The 23,233-nt window shown below is 47.4% G+C and overlaps 1 long non-coding RNA gene across 1 annotated transcript in view; it reads left to right on the top strand.

The window, feature by feature from the left end:
- LOC117082108 overlaps positions 1-23,233 on the top strand; it is a 31,446-nt gene that overhangs the window by 6,996 nt on the left and 1,217 nt on the right. The window contains exon 2 of the long non-coding RNA XR_004436473.1: positions 8,639-8,754. This is a non-coding gene — a long non-coding RNA (uncharacterized LOC117082108). The remainder of the gene's footprint in view (positions 1-8,638; positions 8,755-23,233) is intronic.

Raw genomic sequence — 23,233 nt, 5'->3', positions numbered from 1 at the left:
ACAGAGTGAGACTCCATCTCAAAAAACAAAACAAACATTACAAAGTACCTAAACTATGTTTTAAACACCCTTTAAAGTTATCTAAATATTACTTAGTGATATAGTTTGGATATTTTTCTCATATTGAATCTCATCAAATCTCATATTGAATTATAATCCCCAGTGCTGGAGGTGGGACCTTGTGCGAGGTGTTTGGATCACAGAAAATTGGTCCCAACAGGTGGAGCATTGATATAAAGATACCTGAAAATGTAAAATTAACTTTGGGACTAGGTACTAGGCAGAGGTCGGAAGACTTTGGAGGGCTCAGAAGAAGATAGGATGATAAGGGAAAGCTTAGAACATCTTAGAGACTGGTTCAATGGTTGTGACCAAAATACTGTTAGTGATATGGACAGTGAAGTCCAGGCTGTTGAGATCTCAGATAGAAATGAGGATATTATTGGGAACTGGGTCAAAAGTCACCCTTGTTATGCCTTGGCAAAGAGCTTGGCTGCGTTCTGGTCGTGCCCTAGGGATCTGTGGAAGGTTGAACTGAAAAGTGATGATTGGGGCATCTGGCGGAAGAAATTACTAAGCAGCAAAGCGTTCAAGAGATAGCCTGGCTAATTCCAACAGCTTACCTCAGATGGAGGAGCAAATAAATGACCTAACGTTGGAACTTACATTTAAACAGGAAGCAGAGCATAGAAGTTTGGAAAATCTGCAGCCTGGCCATGTGGCACAGAAAGAAAAAGCTTTTTAAAGGAATTTAAGCAGGCTGCAGAATGATCACTTGCTAGGGATATTTGCATAACTAAAAGCGAGCCAAGAGAATGGGGGAAAAGGCTGGAAGGCATTTCAGAGACCTTCCCAGGAGCCCCTTCCATCATAGGCCCAGAGGCCTAGGAGGACAGAATGGTTTCACGGGTCAGGCCCAGGGTATCCATTGCAGCCTTGGGACACTGCTTCCCACATTTCAGCTGCTTAGCTCCAACCATGGTTCAAAGGGGCCCAGGTACAGCTTGGGCTTTGGAGAACATAACCCTTGGCAGCTCCTGCATAGTGTTAAGCCTGCAGGTGCACAACATACAAGGCTGAAGAACTCTTGGTGGCCTCCACTTAGATTTCAGAGGATGTATGAGAAAGTCTGAGTGCACAGAGAAGCCTGCTGCAGGGGCAGAGCCCTCACAGAGAACCTCTGCCATGGCACTGCCAAGGGGAAATGTGAGGTTGGAGCCTCCACACAGAGTCTCCAATGGGGCACTGCCTAGTGGAGCTGTAAGAAGGGGGACATCATCCTCCAGAAACTGGAATGGTAGATCCACCAGCAGCTTGCACCCTGCACCTGGAAAAGCCACAGGCATTCAACTCCAGCTGGTGAGAGCAGCCCAGGGGGCGGAACCCTGCAAAGCCACAGGGGCAGAGCTGCCCAAGGCCTTGGGAGACCACCCTTGCAGCAGTGTGCCCTGGATGTGAGACATGGAGTCAAAGGTTATTTTGGAGCCTTATGATTTAATGACTACCCTGCTAGGTTTTGTTTGCCTGGGGCCTGTAGTGCCTTTCTTTTGGCTGACTTATGCCTTTTGGAATGGGAGTGTTTACCCAATGCTACCTATATCTCAACTGTGTCCTAGAAGTAAATAACTTTTTTTTTTTTTAAACAGGCTTATTGGTAGAATGTACTTTACTGTCTCAGATGAGACTTGGACTTATGAGTTAACGCTGGAACAAGTTAAGATTTTAGGGGACTCTTGGGAAGGCATGATTGTATTTTTTAATGTGAGAGGGACATGAAATTTGGGAGGGGCTAGGGGTACAATGATAGAGTTTGGATATTTGTCCCTGACCAAATCTCGTGTTGAACTATAATCCCCAGTGCTGAAAGTGGGGCCTGGTGGGAGGTGTTTGGGTCATGGGGGCAGATCACTCATGGCTTGGTGCTGTCTTTGCAATGGCAAGTGAATTCTTATGAGATCTGGCCATTTAAAAGTGCATGGCGCCTCCCCCACCTCTTGCTGAAGCTTTCACCATGTGACGTGCCTACTCCCTTTTCGCCATCCACCATGATTGTAAGCTTCCTGAGGCCTCCCTGGAAGCTGAGCAGATGTCAGCACCATGCTTCTTGTACAGCCTGAAGAACCATGAGCCAATGAAACCTCTTTTCTTTATAAATTACTTAGTCTTAGGGCCGGGCGCAGTGGCTCAAGCCTGTAATCCCAGCACTTTGGGAGGCCGAGATGGGCGGATCACGAGGTCAGGAGATCGAGACCATCCTGGCTAACATGGTGAAACCCCGTCTCTACTAAAAATACAAAAAACTAGCCGGGCGAGGTGGCGGGCGCCTGTAGTCCCAGCTACTCGGGAGGCTGAGGCAGGAGAATGGCGTGAACCCGGGAGGCGGAGCTTGCAGTGAGCTGAAATCCGGCCACTGCACTCCAGTCTGGGCGGCAGAGTGAGACTCCGTCTCAAAAAAAAAAAAAAAGAAAAAAAAATTACTTAGTCTTAGGTAGTTCTTTATAGCAATGCAAGAATGGCCTAATACACTTTGAAAAAAAAAGCGTCAGTGAAAGCAGGTACTCAGATGGAGCTCTGCATTGGTTTTCACTCTCCGAGCATTTGCTGAACTGAGTGAACTCCAGTTTTGGTGTTTATAGCCTTGTGGGGATGAGGCGCTGGAAATAAAACCTAGGGCTACCGAAGGTGAATAGAGTATTCACTCTATAAAGCTGGGTCCCAAAGGGTACACACTGAGCACTAAGAAAATGGGTAAAGGAGGCCCCTGAGAAGTCATAGCCAAACCCTAGGCCTCATGCTGGTCTCAGAGTGAACTTGGCAAAGCAACACAATTTTTCCTGAAGAAACTTATTTTCATGCCAGGCCCCAAAGAATACCTACAAATAATTTTCCATGGAAAATGAACAACTCATAATAAAAAAAAATCATTAAATCCAAAAGAAAACAAGGCATTAAGAATAAGAACCAGCAGAAACAACAAATAAGACAAATTAAATCACAAAGACTTCAGATATTGGAATTATAGGACACAAGATACAAAATAATATTGTTTCTTATGTTTAAAGAAGTAATACACAAACTTTAAATCTATGCAGAAAGGAAAAGAAAGAATCTCAGGCTATAAAACTCAACTAAGAAGACTTGGAAAAAATCTAACTGAAATTTCCTGATTAAAAAAAAAAACTAATTACTGAAAATGAAAACTTAATAGACAGTTTTAACAGCAGAATAGAGATAGCTGAAGAAAAGTAGAGAACTGAAAGATAGATGAAAAGAAAGTATCCAGATCACAAAAAAGTAGTGGGAAATATAAATTTATATTAGTTCCTGTTTCAGGCAGGAAATAGATGGCACACTCGAAGAATTTAAATGAATATAATTTTTAAATTTTTTTTTTTTTTTTGAGATGGAGTCTCACACTGGTCACCTGGGCTGGGGTACAGTGGTGCAATCTTGGCTCACTACAACCTCTGCCTCCCAGGTTCATGCCATTCTCCTGCCTCAGCCTCCCAAGTAGCTGGGATTACAGACGCCTGCCACCATGCCTGGCTAATTTTTATTTTTTTTATTTTTAGTAGAGACAGGGTTTCACTATGTTGGCCAGGCTGGTCTTGAACTCCTGACCTCGTGTTCTGCCTGCTTTGGCCTCCCAAAATGCTGGGATTACAGGCATGAGCACCGCGCCCAGCCATGAATCAATTTTTTGGAAGACTCTGTTTTGTTTTGTTTTGTTTCGTTTTGAGACAAAGCCTCACTTTGTCACCCAGGCTGGAGTGCAGTGGTGCGATCTTGGCTCACTGCAAGCGCCACCTCCTGGGTTCATGCCATTCTCCTGCATCAGCCTCCCGAGTAGCTGGGACTACAGGTGCCCGCCACCACGCCCGGCTAATTTTTTGTATTTTTAGTGGAGACAGGTTTTCACCGTGTTAGCCAGGATGGTCTCAATCTCCTGACCTCATGATCCGCCCACCTCAGCCTCCCAAAGTGCTGGGATTACAGGCATCAGCCACTGCACCCGGCCAAAGACACTATTAACAGAAGTGTGAGCTGGGTTAGAAGAACCAACAAAGGATGACGAGGGATCCAGTTAACTGGCAACTGTGGGAAGCCATCACAATTCATAGGACTGAGGGGCAAAGAAATGATAGAACCTAGCAAATGCTAAGCCATGTAGAAGGGCCCCAGATGGGAGTCACAGCCATAGAGGAACACAGTGACACCAAGCCTCAGCCCTGCAGAAAGAGAGTGAGAGAAATTAATAACCAAAGCAGTCTCTCCTCCTTATTTCTGCTGGGGCCTCCCTTTGACTAACCCAACAGCCAGAATGCAAGAGGGTCTGGACATCCAGTCTGTAGAAGTCAACTTCCAGGGGCACAGAGCAGGACAGAGGAAGACACAATCTGGAGGGGCAAATGGAAAACACACAACACTGAAGTTAAGCAGATTGAAATAGATTGAGAAGACCAGTAGGATTGAGAGCAAATGTTTGTCCAGTAAGTACTCCAGACAGGCAGGAGAAGGAGCAAGGGAAGGAGGCAATGGTTGAAGATATAGTGACTAACGTTTTTCCAGGTAAGATAAAGAACCAGAAAGATAAATAAGAAATCATAGTCAGATTGCAGAATACCAAAGACAAGAACAATTTGTTAAAAGCAACTGAAAGAAAAAGCCAGATTGCCATAGAAAGAGCAACAGTGAGTGTGACAGCTGACTGCTCAACAGTAACATTGAGAGACAAGAGACAGTGGAATATCTTCAATATGATGAGGGAGGAAAAAAAACAAACAATACTGCCAAACTAGAATTCGATGCCCAGAGAAAATATCCTTTAAGGCCTAGGTGGAAAACATTTACAGACAAAGGAACATTGAGAAATCTTACCATAAGCCAACCCTTTCTAAAAGACAGTTTAAATAATATACTTAAAGCTGGGTGCGGTGGCTCACGCCTATAATCCCAGTACTTTGGGAGGCCGAGGCGGGTGGATTATGGGGTCAGGAGATCGAGACCATCCTGGCCAACATGGTGAAACCCCATCTCTTACTAAAAAAAAATACAAAAAATTAGCCAGGTGTGGTGGTGGGTGCCTGTAGTCCCAGCTACTCGGGAGGCTGAGGCAGGAGAATGGCATGAACCCGGGAGGTGGAGCTTGCAGTGAGCTGAGATTGCGCCGCTGCACTCCAGCCTGGGTGACAGAGCAAGACTCCATCTCAAAAATAATAATAATAATAATAATATACTTGCAGTAGAAGCAAAGTGATCAGAATGAGGAACAAAGTGCCAGAATGAGGAACAAATAAAGTGCATATAAAACAATAGTAATATCTTTTTTGTTGTTGTTGAGAAGGAGTCTCGCTCTGTCGCCCAGGCTGGAGTGCAGTGGCATGATCTCAGCTCACTGCAAGCTCCACCTCCCAGGTTCATGCCATTCTCCTGCCTCAGCCTCCCGAGTAGTTGGGACTACAGGCGCCTGCCACCACACCTGGCTAATTTTTTGTATTTTTTTTTAGTAAGAGATGGGGTTTCACCGTGTTAGCCAGGATGATCTCGATCTCCTGACCTCATGATCTGCCCGCCTCAACCTCCCAAAATGCTGGGATTACAGGCGTGCGCCACCACGCCTGGCCAATAGTAATATCTTACTGCATTTTAACACATAATTAATAAAGCCTATAAATCAAGAAAGGGATAGAGTTAAGAGTTCTAGGTCCTACTTTCAGAACTAGGGTAAAGTACTGATGAACTTCAGACTTGGTAAATTAAGTATTCCTGTTATAATTCCTAGGTTAATGATTTTAACTACACAAGCAGAATGTAAAACTTCCAAATTAGTAGAAAAAAACCTAAAATGGTTAACAAAAGCTAATTGAAATGAAGGCAAGAAAAAAGTGAAAAGAAACAGAAAAAAAAAGGAAAATCACAAATAATATGGTAGCTATAAACCCAAATGTGTTAATAATTATAATAAATGTTTAATTCCTAAAGATAACTTTAGAGTAATGTGAACCAATAACATAACCTTGAAATACAGAATGCAAAAATTGACTTACACAGAGAAACTCGTTTCTCTGTACATGAGTACAAAATTCTACCTGAAAGTTAACAAGGTAAACGTCCATCTTAAGTTTAAGAAGAACAACAAAATAAAGTAAAAGAACAAATAAAATGAAGGAATGAGCAGAAATTCATGCTGTATAAAACAAAAGTTGATAATGAAAAGACTAAATGGTCAAACCTGGGGCCAGACTGATGAAGAAAAGTGAATAGTGGAAATACTGTTTCCAGCCTAGAGGCGGCTACTGAATGTGTGGTCTCATTCTTCAGCCCCATTATTCTGTTTGTAACTCTATAGATACAGCCTATGGGATAGGGTAGTTCATCCAGCACACCCTAGGCAGGGGGCTCACTTTTAAAGTGTGGCAGTGTGGGTAGAGCTGCTTACCCATCCCCACACCCAGTGACCTCAGCACACCCTTGCCTTTCACCAGGGTCTTTGTATGTAGTCATCTGTTAGTATGGGTGGGGCATTGGTTCCAGGAATCCCTGTGGACACCCAAATCGGTGGATGCTGAAGCCCCTGGCATAAAACGGCGTAGTATTTGCATGTAACCTATGCAATCCTCCTGTGTACGTTGTCGTCTCTAGGTGATTTATAATACCTACTACAATGTAAACGATATGTAAATAGTTGTTGTACTGTATTGTTTAGGGAATAATGACAAGAAAAAGAACTCTAGGCCAGCACGTTGGCTCATGCCTATAATCCCAACACCTCGGGAGGCTGAAGCGGGAGGATCTCTCTCTTTTCTTTTTCTTTTTTTTTTTTTTTTTTGAGACAGGATCTTGCTTTGTAGCCCAGACCCAGGCTGGAGTGCAGTGGCATGATCTTGGCTCACTGCAGCCTCGACCTCCCAGGTTCAAGTGATTCTCGTGCCTCAGCCTCCCAAATAGCTGGGACTACAGGTACACACCACAGCACCCAGCTGGGAGGATCTCTTGAGCCCAGGAGTTCAAGAGGGCAACAGTGAGATCCCATCTCTACAAAAAATAAAATAAAGTAATTAGCTGTGCATGGTAGCAAGTTCCTGTAGTCCCAGCTACTCAGGAGGCTGAGGTGGGAGGATCACTTGAGCCCAGGAAGTAGAGGCTACAGTGAGCTGTGATCACACCACTGCATCCTAGCCTGAGCAACAGAGCCAGACCCTGTCTCTAAAAATAAATAAATAAATGAATGAATAAAATAAATTCAGCATTATTTAAATACCTTACCATCTACTCACTGATTCAAACCCATGTGACTGATTCCTCTCTGCTAAGTGCATGGGCAGTAACCTGCACTCACACATCAAAGATCTGTTCCTCAAGTGTCTCATTTCCAGACAAGAAAGCGAGTTCCAAACATTACACGACAGGCCTACTTTCTACTAGGCCGGGCCGCACATTACATGACAGGCCTACCTTCTACTAGGCCGGGCCGCATTGCTTGCCTTCATGGTGTGTTTCCCATTTCACACTGCCTGGGTTCTGTCACGTCTACCCCAAGAGATCTGTGTGCACTCAGGCAATTCGCCACTCAGTGGAGCTCCCTCGAAAGTCGCTCCTTGACTGCACATAAGAAAACAGCATTTCTTCCATTTCTTCAAACCTAACATTTTGTATATGAAAATCTAGGCAGGGCTTGTGCCCCAGTGACTGGGAGAAGAAGAAGAAGAAATTCCAGGAGTACATTCAGGGTGTTTAGTGCATCGAAACTGAATTCAGCAGACGCTGAGCTCCAGCTGTTTGGCAGACCCTGTGCTACACACGTGGGGACATCAGTAAATAAAACAACAGGAAGCTATTGCTGCGTCAGAGCACGCGTGCTCGGGACACCACGGGTGGATGTGTTAGGAGAATTAATTCAAACAAGGACATCATCTAAGAACTGTATCGTGAACTATTTCTGATTAATAGATTGGCTACTTTTTCTGACTGCTGAGAACCTATAAAATCATAAAAGTAACTTGCATGTATTTCCCTTTTAAACATCAAATATTTTACGTAAGTGACTTCCTCTGAAGCACAGGCATTCCTGTGTGCTGATTTGATCCGTTGTGGTGGTGACCAGTGGACACAGAAGGAGCCAGGCAGGGCCTGCAGAGGCCAGACCCCATCCCAGCCACAGAACAGTGCCAGGTCTTGAGCCTCCTGAGCCTGCCCTGGCTTCCACCCCCACCACTAGTTTCCCAATCACGCTGTCATCTCATGCCTGTCCCCAGACCCTTGAGTGACAGTGTGGGAGGGTTGAGCGTCTGCACAACAGTGACAGCTGACATTTGTTGAATGTTGTGGAGCTTTCGATGAGCATGAACCTGTTTAACCTTTACACCACCCTTGAGTTCTGTATTAGCAGGTGTTTCGTGGTTGAGGTAAACTACATCTTGTTGAACTTCTGTAAGTAGAACCGATTACAGTCTGGCCTAATGGCCGAGGGAGCTCGGACCAGTGGCCTGGCCTCGTGTCTGTGTTCTGAGACAAGCAGACCAGGGTCAGAGCCGTGCTTTATAGATGAAGTATGCACACCAGCCCCTTGCTTTACATGAGTTATTTCTAGTCCCGAGAGTAATGCTTCAAGAGAGCCTTTCACATTCCCAATTTATAGATAAGGAAACCGAGGCCCGGAACAATGAAGGAAGCTGAGACCACACAGGCCGCGAGCGTCCAGGCCTCTCTGAGAAACACCCGGACACATTTCCCACAGCGAGGCTCCCTGGGAAGGTGAGTGTTAGAAGCTGAGCATTGTCTGGAGAAAATAATAGTTTTCTTTGTTTTGTTTTGTTTTGTTTGAGATGGAGTCTCGCTCTGTCGCCCAGGCTAGAGTGCAGTGGCCGGATCTCAGCTCACTGCAAGCTCCGCCTCCCGGGTTCACGCCATTCTCCTGCCTCAGCCTCCCAAGTAGCTGGGACTACAGGTGCCCGCCACCTCGCCCAGCTAGTATTTTTTTTTGTATTTTTTAGTAGAGACAGGGTTTCACCGTGTTAGCCTGGATGGTCTCGATCTCCTGACCTCGTGATCCGCCCATCTCGGCCTCCCAAAGTGCTGGGATTACAGGCGTGAGCCACCGCGCCCGGCCGAAAATAATAGTTAATGGGGGAAAGAGGCAAACTCCCCAAGAGGAAAACCCCTTCCCACCCGCCCTGGGTCTCTGTGGGAGTGAGCTGTGTAGACAAAGCACCAACTGAGTCGTTCCTCATGGGACCTTGACCACTGCCCCTCCTGGTTTCCCTGTGCTGTGTGGAGGTTGAATCGGTGTTTGCCACTCCAAACCAGCTCTCCCAAACCTCACACAAAAGGTGTGATGTTTGATGAGCTGTGCGGAAGCAGGCTCACTCCCCAGGTTCTCTGACTGCCCACCTTTGGGACACGGGGAGCAGTTGATGTTTGTCAAGTGGGGTCCATCCTTGGGAGTTTTGAAGGTTGTAAATGCCCACACGGGGAAAGGGCACTTCGTAAGGCTATTCCCACCTAACTGAAGGTCGTGGACCGGAGTTACGGGACTGGAAATGCTGTTACTCAGCATGGAAACAGCAGAAATCCTGGGAGACTGCACTTTTCCCATTCCACAGCATCACTGCTTCTCCGAGATGGTGGAAGATAACATGTTGTTCATGAGGGCTCAGCTGTTAAGATCTAGTGCATGTAACCTCTGGAAGCTCTTAACTACAGCATGCAAATGACAATACTGTAGGGTTAAAAATTTATCTAAGGGAGGCGGGCATGGTGGCTCACATCTATAATCCCAGCACTTTGGGAGGCGGAGGCAGGTGGATCACAAGGTCAAGAGATCAAGAACATCCTGGCTAACACAGTGAAACCCATCTCTGCTAAAAATATAAAAAATTAGCTGGGTGTGGTGGCGGCGCCTGTAGTCTCAGCTACTCGGGAGGCTGAGGCAGGACAATGGTGTGAACCCAGGAGGTGGAGCTTGCAGTGAGCCGAGATCGCACCACTGCACTCCAGCCTGGGGGACAGAGCTAGACTCCATCTCAAAAAAAAAAAAAAAAAATTTAGCTAACGGGAGCCAATGTGGCTGTGGCTAGAGCATGGGGAAAGTATGTTAAAAGTTCTTTGCGGCTGGGCACGGCGGCTCACGCCTGTAATCCCAGCACTTTGGGAGGCCCAGGCAGGTGGATCACGAGGTCAGGAGATCAAGACCATCCCAGCTAACATGGTGAAACCCTGTCTCTACTAAACTACAAAAAATGAGCTGGGTGTGGTGGCGGGCACCTGTAGTCCCAGCTACTCAAGAGGCTGAGGCAGGAGAATGGCGTGAACCTGGGAGGTGGAGCTTGCAGTGAGCCGAGATCATGTTACTGCACGCCAGAGCGACACTCTGTCTCAAAAAAACCAATAAAGTTCACCAAAGGCAGATCATGTTCAGATTTTTTTTTTTTTTTTTTGAGACGGAGTCTCGCTCTGTCACCCAGGCTGGAGTGCAGTGGCCGGATCTCAGCTCACTGCAAGCTCCGCCTCCCAGGTTTACGCCATTCTCCTGCGTCAGCCTCCCGAGTAGCTGGGACTACAGGTGCCCGCCACCTCGCCCGGCTAGCTTTTTGTATTTTTTAGTAGAGACAGGGCTTCACCATGTTAGCCAGGATGGTCTCGATCTCCTGACCTCGTGATCCGCCCGTCTTGGCCTCCCAAAGTGCTGGGATTACAGGCTTGAGCCACTGCGCCCGGCCATGTTCGGATTTTTAAGTGAGAACTGAATGGTGGTTGTTGTATAGGAGTGGGGTGTGCCATGCCCTCTGTGAGGAAGGGACTGTGTGGTCCCAGCCACCCTACAAACTCCCCCTGCCCCCGTGAGTCGTCCCTGCTGCACTCGCCAGCAGTCTGGGCCCCTTTCCATTGCGGCTCTGGCAGGTGGACTCTCATAGCACATCCACCTCCATCACCAGACCAGAGCTGCTTTCTCTCTGCAAGAAAGGCAGCCCACAGCACACGGTCGGCAGCTGAGTGGGCACTGAGTGGGCGATTGCCCCTTGACTTCTCCCATTAGTCTCGTTGCCTCCTTGTCTCACCCACAGAATCACAGTGATAACGCCCACTGCACGGGGAGGAACTGAGCACGGTCTCACTAGCTTAGCTGACGCATCTCCAGAAAACTCAATGTGGCTCAGCAGCGAGCCCTCCACACAGACACTAGACAGAGCCGCCAGCATTCTCTGTAACGCCAAGACCTGCTGGGCAGCACGCCTGGCCTTGGACAGGGGGAAGAAGGCAGCTACCGGGGCTGCATCTTCCTTCTTTTCTAGCTACTTTTCTCTGCCTTTTGTCATTTACTTGTCAAGATCAGATCTCAACATAGAATACCTGATATTCTCAGTGTTTGATTCTCGGCAAGTGCGTACTTCATACCAGTCAAACAGCTTACATAGAAATGGAATGTTTCATGATTGCCTGGAAGTCTCTAAACACCCCTTTCTTGGTCTAACTCTGATGCTGTGGCTGTGTGATCTGTCTTCCTCTGGCTTCTACATGAGTGGACATGAACCCCTTTGGAACCTCTCACCCCTTTGAGAATAGAATGAGAGCTGTGGACTGTCCCACCACAATTCCACAGACTGGGTAATACATAAGGAATAGCAGATTTTTGGCTCATGGTTCTGGTGGCTGGGAAGTCCAAGACATGGTGCCAGCATCTGGTGAGGGCCTTCCACTGGTGGAAGTGGAGGCAAGAGAGAGGCCAGGTGTGGTGGCTCATGCCTGTAATCCCAGCACTTTGGGAGGCTGAGGCAGATCACCTGAGGTCAGGAGTTCAAGACCAGTCTGGCCAACATGGCAAAACCCCGTCTCTACTAAAAATACAAAAATTACCCAGGCATGTAATCCCAGCTACTCAGGAGGCTGAGGCAGAAGAATCACTTGAACCTGGGAGGCAGAGGTTGCAGTGAGCTGGGATTGCACCACTGCACTACTCCAGCCTGGGCAACAATTGCAAAACTCCGTCTCAAAAAAAAAAAAAAAGAGAGGAATGGGGACAAACTTATCAGGAGCCACCTCCCTAGACAACAAATTCACTCCCGATACAAAAGCATATTCCATCCACAGGGGCAGAGCCTCAGGCTAACCCCCTTGGAAAGGCCCCAGCCCTGTTACAAGAGCAACTCAGCTTCCAGCAGATGAACTCTGGGGACACAGGCAAACCACTGCGTTCAGAACATTGGCACTTCTCATTTGAACTCTATCTCCACACACCCTGCATGGACTGGAAGCGCCCTCAGCAAGTAGTCAGATTCACATGGCTACACTGAGTTTGTTCAGTTTGCTTCCCTTATTGCAAGGGTTTTGTCCTTCCAGTTTCTGTCAGCTTCTGGGTGATCTCTAGGGCCTTCGAACTGTTATTTTAATATCTAATACAGAAGTTTTCATGGTTATTAGCAGTAGGGTTCCTCCAGTAAAGGCAACTCTGCCGTGGCCTAAAACAGATTATGCGAAACAATTTCACCATGTGGATGTACATTCAGATTATGGACTGATACATAATCAAAACCAGAAATCTTTACAAATAGAGAAAAATGTATTTTCCTACTATTGTTATAAAACAGTTTGGGCCACTTCTACTTCCTAGTATCCCTGGATTACGTAACACTAACAGCTGCGATTCAGTTCCACATTCTGCATCTAAGGAGCAAGGGCGGGAGCCGAGCCTTCCTGCCTTGCATCTCCCTGTCCTTGTGCTTAATCTCAGCAGCATGACATCATACTTGCTGATAATTCACCTGAGTGACGAAAATAATTTTTATAAGCATGTCACAAAAAGGAAGGAAAAGTTTATTTTCCCTGCTTTGATATTTGAACCAAATGGAACTCTGGAAGTTTTCAATAAAATGAAAAATAATTTAAATTGGAGGAAAAAAAATCTGTTCCAAAGGCTCATCCAGATAACTCTTTTCTAAAACTGTGGCTGGGCTTCCAGAACTGCCAGAGGGACTGGGCATGAAACGCGCTGGGCAGCTCAGTGTGCCCGTGTGCACTAATGCTGCTTTAATTGGATTTTGCAAACACTGATGATGTCCTCTGACACAGAGCAGAGCAATCTCAGGGCGGTTGACCCAAGGCCAACACTTGGAGCTCTGACACATCCGTCATGAAATGCTCAGCTGGGCTGGGAAGTAACCTTAATACTTCCACTGTCTTCCCAATCTCTGCCTCCATTTCATTTGTCCCTAATCCCTCCGGCTGTGCTTGCAACATGTACTTCAAATGTCCTCTCTCTTTGTGCTCAGTCCAGTCTTACAGTTACCATAGGAAGAAAAAAAACACATTCCTTACACAACAAGAAGGAAAACAACACCTCTGACCTTGAGAGCAATCGGAGCTGACACGGCTGTCTTTTCCCTGTTTGCAAATGAGTTCAGTCACCCGTTCGAGGAGCCAGAGTAAAATAAACACTTCGGTGGTCACTCAGGGCAGAGCGTTATGGCACAGAAGTCCCAATGAGTGCTTTCAAAGGACTGCTGTGCAAATATTTACAAGCTCTTAGAGCCTCAGTCCAGTCCCACTTGTGAGCCAGGGATTCTGATAATTCATAGAATGACAGAACCCCAGATTTGGGAGGGATGGAAGATATTGCTTAATCCAGTGTGTGACACCCATCATGGAATTTTCCCTTAAAACACCCCTGAAAGACGGATGTCAGTGTTCTGCTCTGTGGCAGGAGCTCTGGCTTTCAAGAGCACTCTCCTACTGCTGGGAGTGACAATGCTTAGAAATTTCTTTTTGCATTAACTAAATATTCCTTCCAGAACCTTCTACGCATTGGTCCTTGATCTGTCCTTGAGCTGTGTAAATGTATAGTTATCTAATCCATAAATATAGGCATGCAAGAAAGTACTTTCTTTCTTTTTTTTTTTTTTTTTTTTTGAGATGGAGTCTCGCTCTGTCACCCAGGCTGGAGTGCAGTGGCTGGATCTCAGCTCACTGCAAGCTCCGCCTCCCGGGTTTACACCATTCTCCTGCCTCAGCCTCCCGAGTAGCTGGGACTACAAGCGCCCGCCACCTCGCCTGGCTAGTTTTTTATATTTTTTAGTAGAGATGGGGTTTCACCGGGTTAGCCAGGATGGTCTCGATCTCCTGACCTTGTGATCCGCCCGTCTCGGCCTCCCAAAGTGCTGGGATTACAGGCTTGAGCCACCGCACCCGGCCAAAAAGTACTTTCTTTAAAGTCAGTTTACATTCATGTCTAAGCCTCTTTCCTTTCCATCAGCGTTGTGGCAACACTTCAATTCCCTCGTTATTAGTTCCCGGTCACTGTCCGACGGCCCCGGGATAATGAAGAGGTCCCCGGAGTTGGCACAGAGCCAAGCACCCAGGGACCTCCTACAGGCGTCAGTCCGGGCTCATGACTGCCGAAATGCTCCAGTCCCTTGCCTTCCGTGTGGGCGTGCCCGTCACGAACTCCCTCAGCTGCACCTGAGGTCCTCTCTTCTGGACATCTCCATAAAATGGGAGTCAGCCTTCTTCTAATCTTGGGATACTTCCATTCCTTTCTTCCCAGAACAGTTCTTTTTCTCCTAATTTTCTTTTTTTCTTTTTCTTTTTCTTCTTTTTGAGACGTAGTCTCGCTGTGCCGTTCAGGCTGAAGCGCAATGATGCAATCTCGGCTCACTGCAGCCTCCACCTCCTGGTTCAAGCAATTCTTGTGCCTCAGTCTCCTGAGTAACTGGGACTACAAGCGTGCGCCACCACGCCTGGCTAATTTCTGTATTTTTAGTAGATACTGGATTTTGCCATGTTGGCCAGGCTGGTCTCAAACTCCTGGCCTCAAGTGATCTACCCACCTCTGCCTCCCAAAGTGCTGGGACTACAGGTGTGAGCCACCGCACCCAGCCTTTTCTCCTAATTCTTAAAAGCATCAGTCCTCTATCCTACCACTAAATTCTTCCAAGCTTTTATAAAAGTCAGGAAGAGCCCTTGTCATCAAGGCTTCTGGAAAACACCCGCAGCAGCTGAATTCCAAGTCTGAACCGTCACCTGGAGTGGAGCTGGGAGATGGGAGAACAAACCGGGAAGGTAAATGGAGGGAGACAGAATATAGGTTGTCACTGCCTACCTCATAAAAGGAACCATTTTTCCCCTTACTTTCCCCCCCAAATATTTAAAAAGATCTTTCGTGTTTGCCTGAAATTCTATCCAATCCAGAAATTATTCCCATTTCCTTCCACTATTCCTCATAAGACAGAGTTCCTGGTGTTTTACCCTATCTCAGTCTGCACTTGTCTGCCCATGTCTCTCTTAAAATACAGTGCCAAGACCCAAGTTCAGCATGGAAGGTGTGTCCTACCAATGTAGAGGGTCACAGGGCTTGGAGAACAGCCATTGTTTCGGGGAATGCACTATTAATAAAGCGTAAGATCATAACAGCTTTCTCCCCAGACACAGCATTCTGTGACTTATATTGCATTTGCAGTCAGATGGAACTGCCTATTCTCTTTCTAGCCCTTTCTCCGGGATGTGTGCTCACTGTCACGCAGGAAGCCATCATACGCCAGGGCGCTCATGTCCACAGCTACCAGACTCTGAAGAAGATGGCATTTCCTCCCGGTGTTGCCATCACTTCATTCCATCGACCAAGTTCTTTTTTGTGGCTCAAGGAATGTTAGCTCTTTGACAGATCATCAACAAAGCATGTGAAATTGTCCGAGGATGAGCTTTCAGGAAAATCCTATTGACAACAGCCAAGTGGAAGTCAGAGTCTCCGTCCTCAGTGGCCTGTCTTTGTGCCTTAGATTAGAGCACGACCCTCATTCACATCTTCTTTCTACGGCAGTAGTCAAGATGCTTACATGGGGGTAAAAACCCTATCAATTCAGGCTAATTGGAGGGAAGGCCGTGGAATGAGGGAAATGTCAAGTATATTCAGTAACCAAAAAGTATGCTAATAAAGGGTTGCTAAGTAGAAAAACATTCTTTGGAAACTCTCTCTAAGAACTATTTTAATTATCACACAAACTGCTGGTATGGTGCATCTATAAAGTTTGACCTCAGTTTGTTCTCAAGCAGCATTCCTTGCTGGGACAGTCTTTTTCTGAGCTCAGTGCCTCACTCCAACTTGAGCTCAGTATGATTAGTACAAATTACAAATTACCAGTTTTCATGTTAATGAGATTTTCATGCCATAAGGATTACAGGGTCTTGGAGACAGAAGGGATCTTAGTGGGAATTGAATCCAATCTTTTATCCATTTCTAGAAGCCTCTGCTTGACTGTTTCCTGAGCCAGAACCACACATATGAGGGGATAACACAGTCCATCAAAAACACTGCTCTAGAAAATAGAAAACGGGGCCGGGTGCGGTGGCTCACACCTGTAATCCCAGCACTTTGGGAGGCTAAGGCAGGTGGATCACCTGAGGTCAGGAGTTCGAGACCAGCCTGGCCAACGTGGTAAAACCCTGTCTCTACTAAAAACACAAAAAAATTAGTGAAGCATGGTGGCACACGCCTGTAATCACGGCTACTCGGGAGGCTAAGGCAGGAGAATCGCTTGAACCTGGGAGGCGGAGGTTGCAGTGAGCTGAGATTGTGGCTGGGTGAGGAAGCTTAATGGAGATGATGTGGTTACAGAATTCCCGGCATTCCTCCCTCTGTTGCCTCCTGAAGTCCGGGGTTGCCTCCGCCTGGCCCAGTGTCAGGCTGGCTTCTGATTCTCTCGGCAGTAAGGGTTGAGTCTCCTCCTCCCTAGAGCTCTGCGATTTCGGGACCTGCCTTGTGGGTCTTGTTCATTCTTTGCTCAGGCTGGAACTCATTTATTTTAAATGTTTCAGCGACTCACTGAACCAAACATGTATCTTTATTCTTTCATTTTTCATCTCTTTGTCTTTTGGTTTTACCTTCCGAGAGTTTTTGAAGATTTTATCTTCCAACTTGTCTTTTGAGGCATTTTTGCTCTCATAGTTTTTTTTTTGCACAAGCTTTTGTTTCATTTCTTTTTCAAGTGTCCTGTTCTTGTTTCATGGGTTCAATATCTACCTTCTCTCTCTAAGGATGTAAATTCCAGCATTTTTATTCCTTGAGGTGTTCTCCCTGCACTGCGCCCGTTTCCTCCGAGTGGCTTTCTGTTTGTCCTGTTTCTGTGTGAACTTGACCGTGGCTGCTTTCCCCAGGAGTCTGAATATTTGGCGCTGTCCACCCAGCGAATCAGCCACTACCAGGCTGACTGCAGCTCTGCGTGTGGCCACATTGTTCTGTGATCTTGGGGGAAGCCTCATCGGAGACCCCTTCCTGTTAGGATCTTCGTGGCTTTCCAAGTGGATGAATGAGGTCCTTTAAAGGAAAGTGTTCAAACGCCTTGTCTAGGAGACAGTAATCCTTTGGCTGCCAGTGTTCCGAGAGCCAAGTGAGGAAGAGGAAGTGGCCTGAGACTCAAACCGTCCCGGGAGATATCTCTCTCTGTGTGGCCCAGAGAACACACCTTCTCCAGGCGTCCGTCACAGTGGGGGTCACTCACCTTCTGTGAGAGATGGAGGAGCAGGCTTCTTGCCCCATCTCCAGCAAGCCTTTTATTTCAGGCCTGCCTTCACCCGACACCCATGGATGCTGATGCTCCCGTTCTGTGCCTCTCAGGTTTGAGCTGCAAATGTGCTTGCCTGCGGCTCCACTGTCCTTCGGCTTCCTCGGTGGGATGTGCAGACACCACTGGCCCAGCTCCCACGGCTCCTCGCCAGTGCCTCCTCTTCCATTTTGTTTGTCCTCAAAGGCTTGTACCACATTCTTCTTTCCTCCTGTTTATCAAGACAGGGTCTGGCTCTGTCACCCAGGCTGGAGTGCAGTGGTGCAATCATGGCTCACTCCAGCCTCAAACTCCTGGGCTCAAGTGATCCTCCCACCTCAGCCTCCTAAGTAGTTGGGACTACAGGTGTGTGCCACCATGCCCGGCTATCTTTTTAAATTTTTTATAGAGATGGGGTCTCACTATGTTACCCAGGCTGGTCTTGAGCTCCTGGCCTCAATCAGTTCTCCTGCCTTGGCCTCCCGATGTGCTGGGATCACAGATGTGAGCCACCACACCCAGCCTCCTCCTTCTTCTTTTTCTCCTTCTCTATCTTCCTCGCCTCTAATGTCTTTTTAGAGAGATTTTTAGATAGAAGCAAAATAAAATCACACACATACACACACAAAACCCACACATACAAGAACCCACGGTGTATTCAATTCATCTACACTTAAGTCCCTTTCTGCTTTTTCAACCAACGTTATGCTCCAAATAGGGATAAATTGAAATAATGAGTGAGTCCATGAAGCCTCTCTCTCCCAAACAGCAAAGCCACTGCCAGGAAGGGGCCTAAGCTCTGTTTCCATGGTTGCTTCCTTTGCTTGTTTGACATAAATCAGCTGAGGATTCGAAACCAAAATGTCACCTGCTTATTTCTCATGTTAAGCAGCAGATGTCAGTCATCTCCCAACGTGTGACGTCACCGTGTTTTCTTTACAGCGTCGGGTCTTGCTATCTAGTAGGTGCCAGTTAACAAATGTTTGAACAACTTGGTGAATAAACAACCGTTTCATTGATTATTTAATGAATCAGCACCTGGTTAGTGCAGAAATGACTCTAAATGGCGTGTTTCCTTTCTTCTTTAGTTTGTTTCTGCTTATATAAAAGTATCTGTCAGTTGTTGATTCTTCCATAGCGTCTGCTGTGTTCTTGGTGTCTCTGACAAGACTGTAAGCTGCTTGAAAATACGGATCGCCTCTGAGTTGTAGAACTGAGAAATGGCGGGGAGCAGGCACAGTGTCTTTGAGATGATCTAGGAGCCGCACAGAGGTGGGGAAATGAGAGCAGAGAAACTGGCCCAGGCCCAGGGGCCTCAGAGTCCAGGGGGGACCTTGGTCTCTGATTGTGCCTCAGAAGTGAATCAGCACCACCGCCTTCTGTCCTTGGGATGCTCCACTGAGCACCACCATGGGAGACGCCAACAGCCACGCAGGGCCCTCAGCCCGGCCTTGCCCCACGGGCACTCCTGGCAGGACAGACAGACACACGGCTGGAAGGATACGTTCTCCCAAGGAAACTGGTGCTCTGTGGACCACAGGCAGCTGAGTGCTGAGCCGTGAGGACCTAGCAGGTGCCCCGTCCACTCCCGGCCTGACCCTGCATGGTTCCCAGGCAGTCCTCTCAGGCCTCAGCGTGTAAGGCAGCCCCAGGTGGAGGCCCTGCCTGGGGTCATGCGTCATAGCCTGTGCGTCTACACCAAATGTGTGTCAGTGTTCTATAAGCCTCACTCCCAGGGCTCCCCTTGAGGCCTGGCCCCGCGGTAGGTGTTGATCCTGTCCACCCAGCTCAGAGCTGTGCTGTCCTGAGCTGTCCACGCCCATGACAAACACACGACTGCTGAGGTCCCTCTCTCCCCACAGCCCCAGCACCCCATAGTCAGCACAGTCCTGGCCGCTGTTGCCTTTTCATCACAAACACCCTCATTAGTTAGCGGGGCCAACAGCATTATCCTCAGGCGTCAGGAAAACCAGCGTCACTCTGGGCACACACTTGGACCCTGTGTTTTGTGGCCCATGACCTTTAAAGTCGACGTGGCCTTCGACGTCTGACACGTTCATTGAGCCAGATCTCTGCTAACTTCAGCACATTCCAGTTTTTATGGATCCCAAATTGATTATCTCCTGCAACAACATTTGACATCCTGGTTTCAGGTTCCTTCATCTATCCTTGGCCCTAATCCACAGATTTCTGGGGACGGTGCCCTAGCCCACAGAAAAAAAAAAAAAGGAAAAAAAAAAGAGATGTAACTAATGTTACTAAAATGTTACTAAAATCATATTTTAAAAAATGAATCTGGGCTGGGCGTGGTGACCCACGCCTGTAATCGCAGCACTGTGGGAGGCTGAGGCGGGCAGATCATGAGGTCAGGAGTTCAAGACCAGCCTGGCCAACATGGTAAAACCCGTCTCTACCAAAAATACAAAAATTAGCCAGGCGTGGTGGCGGGCGCCCGTAATCCCACCTGCTTGGGAGGCTGAGGCAGGAGAATAATCTGAACCTGGGAGGTGGAGATTACAGTGAGCAGAGATCAGGCCACTGCACTCCACCCTGGGCAACAGAGTGAGACTCTGTCTCAAAAATATAAATAAAAGGATTCAGATCACCCTCAACTCACAGCCAGGTTTCTACATGGGGGCATTTACATTTTCAGGCCTTAAAGCTTGCTTATGGAACTTACCATATTCTCCCTGTATGGCTTGAATGTGTGCCCCGAAAAATACATGTTAGAAACTTAATCCCCAAGGCAATAGAAGGTGGGGCCATATTGGGGTGTGTGGGTCACGAGGGCTCCACCCTCATGAAGGGATTAATGCTGATGCAACTTTGAGCCCATGCCTTCTCTTGCCCATGTGACTGATGCCTTCCACCATGTTATGACACGGCAGGAAGGAACCTCGATCTTGGACTTTCCAGCCTCTGGAACCATGAGCCAAATAAACATTGACTATTTCTTAATTACCCAGCCTGTGGTGTTCTGCTATAGCATCACAAAACGGACTCAGACACTCTCTTATATTGTCATTGAAGGCATCTTTTCCTCTTTATTAGGTTGAATTTGTAAACTCCTGGAAGATGTGGACCATAACCCATTCATCTTTCTATTTCCCACACTTCTGGTTAGACACCAGAGGAATTATGACATTTTAATATATCCAAAAGCCCCCAGGAGAACAGGCAAATGCCCAGCCCTGTGCTGATCATTCAGATTCTGCACGTTGGAGGCAGGACCCCAGCTCTCCAAGCCATGTGCGACGGGTGGTCCTCAGAGCACATGTCAAGAAATAGCAACGTGGTGGATAAGAAACATGTGTTTAAAATGAACCAAGAAAGAAGATGATAGGGTGAGAAAGATCCACAGTCACTCACTTGTGAAGTCAGTCTCTGGAACTCACGCTTCATGAACTTGACGTGCTTCTGTCTTCCTACCCCGTTTTAAACATATGGTTAAAAATAGCAGGTCACTGTGGTGATCCTGGGGTGTGGGGGAGGACCAAGGCCTGGACTACCATGGTATATGGGGTGCAGAGGGCAGGCATACGGCCACAGGCTGGAGGAAGGAGAGGGAGAAAGGAAATGCCATGGCAAGTGTGGGAAACGCTACTGCTGCACAATTTAGCACAAACTTAGAGTGGAAAACAACACCCAGCTATCACCTCAGCTTCTGTAGGTCAGAATTCTGTGCACATGAAGCTCAGCCCTCTGCCCAGGGTCTTGGGAGGCTGCATCTGGAGTTCAGGTGGTCTCATCTGGAGTTCAGGTGGTCTTCCCAGCTCACTGAGGCTGTGGCAGAAGTCAGACCCTGTGGTTGTCTGAGGGAGGTCCCTGGCTTTGGCTGGCTGTTGGCCAGTGGGAGTTCAAAGCTTAGGTCTCTGCATTCTTCCTTGAGGCCAGCCAGAGGAAAAGTTTGCTTTTCAAGGGCTGACCTGATTGGATCAGGCCTACTCGATATTATTTTTCTTTTGATTAACTGAGTCAGCTGGCTTGGGACCTTGATTCCATGTAAAAATCCCTTTTGCCACATGACATAGCATAATCACAGGATTTGTATCACACCAAGCTAACAGGTTTGTCGCACATACAACAGGAGGAGGGTCACTGAGGACAGTCATCTCTGTGTCAAGGAAGCCAAGTTCTTATTTTGAGCCCTGGCCTCTCCCTTGGACTCTTATGGACTGAGTTGCCTGTCCCCAAATTTACACATTGAAGTCCTAACCCCCATGTGACTATATTTGCAGATGGGGTCTAGATGAGGGTAATAAGGTTAAATGGAGTCATATTGTTGGGCCCTAACCCAAAAGGATTGGTATTTTTTTTTTTTTTTTTTTTTTTTGGAGACAGAGTTTCACTCTTGTTGCCCAGGCTGGAGTCCAATGGTGTAATCTCGGCTCACTGCAACCTCTGCCTCCTGGGTTCAAATGATTCTCCTGCCTTAGCCTCCCAAGTAGTTGGGATTACAGGCATGAGCTACCACACCTGGCTAATTTTTTTTGTATTTTTAGCAGAGATGGGGTTTCGTCACATTGACCAGGCTGGTCTCGAACTGCTGACCTCAGGTGATCCACCGGCCTTGGCCTCACAAAGTGCTGGGATTACAGGTGTGAGCCACCGTGTCCGGCCTAGGATTGGTATTCTTATAAGAAGAGGAGATGGGGACACACAAGTGCACAGAGGGAAGATGAAAGGAAGACACAGGGAGAAGTTGCCCGCTATGGTTTGGATATTTGTCTCCCCAAACCTCATGTTGAAATGTGACCCCCAGTGTTGGAGGTGGGGCCTAGTGGGAGGTGTTCAGGTTGTGGGGCTGGATCCCTCAGGAACGGCTTGGTGCTGTCCTGGCAGGAATGAGAGAGTTCTTGCTCTATGAGTGCCCCCAAGAGCTCATTGTTGAAAAGAGCCTGGTGCCTTCCCCCCTCTCTCGTCTCCTCTCTGGCCACATGATCTCTGCTAATTTTTTGAATATTTTTAGTAGAGATTGGGTTTCACCATGTTGGACAAGCTGGTCTCAAACTCCTGACCTCAAATGATCCAACCTTCTTGGCCTCCCAAAGTGCTGGGATTACAGGTGTGAGCCACCGCACCCAGCCGCACCCAGCGCCTCTCTCCGATCTCAGGGGGTGAGCCACCACACCCAGCGCCTCTCTCCACTCTTAGTCCACAGTTTACATTGGAGGTCAGTCTTGCTGTTGCACATTCTATGGGTTTGGACAAATGTATGATGACATGGATCCACCACTACGGTATCCTACAGAATCATTTTCCTGGCCTAGTAATCCTCTGTGCTCCCCCATTCATTCCTCCCTATCTGTCAACCCCTGGCAATCACTCACCTTATTACTGATCTTATTATTCCCAGTTCTGCCTTTTCCAAAATGTCCTGTCGTTGGACTCACAGAGAATGTGGCTGCTTTAGATTGGCTTCTTCCACTTAGTGACATGGTTCAAGGTTCCTCCATGCCTTTTCATGGCGTGGTAGCTCATTCTTTTTATTGTCGAACAATCTTGTTTCCAACAACTGCAATACATTTCACAATGAAGAATGCCCATGTGTGGCTGATTCATGAGGGGACGTGAGGAGATGGGATTGATGAGGAGGTGGGATTGCTGAACCAGCAGGAATGCCTGCTTTACACCTTTCACCCACAAATGCTGCCAACTTTCCCTTCCTAACGGGCATCACTAGGGGAGAATATGCATATTTCCAC

The sequence above is a fragment of the Trachypithecus francoisi genome, unplaced genomic scaffold (assembly GCF_009764315.1).
Source record: "Trachypithecus francoisi isolate TF-2019V2 unplaced genomic scaffold, Tfra_2.0 Lachesis_group9, whole genome shotgun sequence".
Classification (NCBI taxonomy): domain Eukaryota; kingdom Metazoa; phylum Chordata; class Mammalia; order Primates; family Cercopithecidae; genus Trachypithecus; species Trachypithecus francoisi.
This window is presented reverse-complemented; position numbering and strand designations above follow the sequence as displayed.